The sequence below is a fragment of the Corythoichthys intestinalis genome, chromosome 15 (genome assembly GCF_030265065.1).
Source record: "Corythoichthys intestinalis isolate RoL2023-P3 chromosome 15, ASM3026506v1, whole genome shotgun sequence".
NCBI classification, from domain to species: Eukaryota; Metazoa; Chordata; class Actinopteri; order Syngnathiformes; family Syngnathidae; genus Corythoichthys; species Corythoichthys intestinalis.
In genome coordinates this window covers 24,429,733-24,431,592 of record NC_080409.1, presented here as the reverse complement: position 1 = coordinate 24,431,592, position 1,860 = coordinate 24,429,733, and positions in this window count along the sequence as shown.

Sequence of the window (1,860 nt, the reverse complement as noted above, 5' to 3'; positions counted from 1 at the left end):
GCCAGAAGATGAGCCTACAACCTCAAAGACCCACGAACTGCGAAGGAGTGGATTCGTGACCTGTTTGTGAATAAACCGAGTGATTCGAGCTTGTCTGTGCAACAGGAGGATCAGCTTGTAGAGATCGCAAATGACGGCGACCTTAAACGTAAATTTGAGACAACAACTCTTACCAAGCATCTGGATTAAAGTCATTCCGGAATACCCTGACATCGCTACGAGAGCATTGAAAACCTTGCTACAATTTCCAACATCGTATCTTTGTGAAGCGGGCTTCTTCATTAATGCTTAAAGACAAGTCATTAATGGTGAGAGAGCTGTGTGCAGTTGTTGTGTGCAGCTAACATGGCAGGATGTATCTGAGAACTTTTTTTACATGGCCTTCCATGATCAAACGTAAGCTAATATTCCTTTCTTTAAAGAAAGTTTTTAGTGTTTACTTCGGAATCGCTGCGTTTGCGGCCATGTTTAACGTTACGCGCATGCGCAGAACCGCATTGTTGCAATTTTTGATGGGTTGCAAAATTTGTCAGAACACCGGTCCGTGGTGCAAAAAAGGTTGGGGACCCCTGCTCTACAACATCGCGTGGACATTGGGGACGGTGCCTCTGGATTGGCAGACCGGGGTGGTGGTCCCTCTTTTTAAGAAAGGGGGCCGGAGGGTGTGTTGCAATTATAGAGGGATCACACACTTCAGCCTCCCCGGTAAAGTCGATTCATTGGAGAGGAGGGTCCATCGGGAAGTCAGATCTCTGATTCAGGAGGAGCAGTGTCGTTTTCGTCCCGGCCGTGGACCAGCTCTACACCCTCGGCAGGGTCCTTGAGGGTGCATGGGAGTTTGCCCAACAAGTCTACATGTGTTTTGTGGATCTGGAGAAGGCGTTCGACCGTGTGCCTCAGGCAGTCCTGTGGGGGGTGCTCCGGTAGCCCGTTGGTAAGGGCTGTTCGGTCCATATACGACCGTTGTCAGAGTTTGGTCCGCGTTGCCGGGAGTAAGTCGACTCCGTCAAGGCTGCCCTCTGTCACCGATTCTGTTCATAATTTTAATGGACAGAATTTCTAGGCGCAGCCAAAGCGTTGAGGGGGGTCCGGTTTGGTGACCTCAGCATTGCATCTCTGCTTTTTGCAGAGAATGTGGTGCTGTTGGCTTCTTCAAGCCGTGACCTCCAACTCTCACTGGAGCGGTTCACAGCTGAGTGTGAAGCGGTTGGGATGAAGATCAGCACCTCCAAATCCGAGACCATGGTCCTCAGTCGGAAAAGGGTGGAGTGCCCTCTCCGGGTCGGGGATGAGATCCTGCCCAAAGTGGAGGAGTTCAAATATCTTGGGGTTTTGTTGACGAGCTAGGGTAGTAGGCCTTGGGGTGGACCCTGAAAAAGTGCCTAGAAAATGAGTTTCGTTCCACTGTCTGGGCACTACTTGTTCAATGCATTTTTTGATACATAATACCCTTCTGAACTTAGGGTTAAAAGTTCACCCAACGTTTCCCTGCACCAATTTTGTCAAAAGCCAGGAATATATACATAGGGAAATAACAAAAAACGAAAATCTGGTGCTGCCATTTCTGGGTGTAAAATGTCTTACATTAAATTTGGCAACACAGAATCTTTCTCAAATGTCATACATACATGTACCTAATATCAGAAACAAGTATTGGTGGTTTAGTATACTCATTTGTGAATTTAGATCATTAAATGTAGCAAATCTGTGCAGAAAAAATCACTTCAACTAGAGGTGACACCAGCACATGAAGCACATATGTTACATTTATCTAAAAGCTTATGTTTTATATATGAAAACAATTCAGAACCTACTATGTAATGAAAGGTACACAAGACGCAGCACACATTGGCCAAAAAT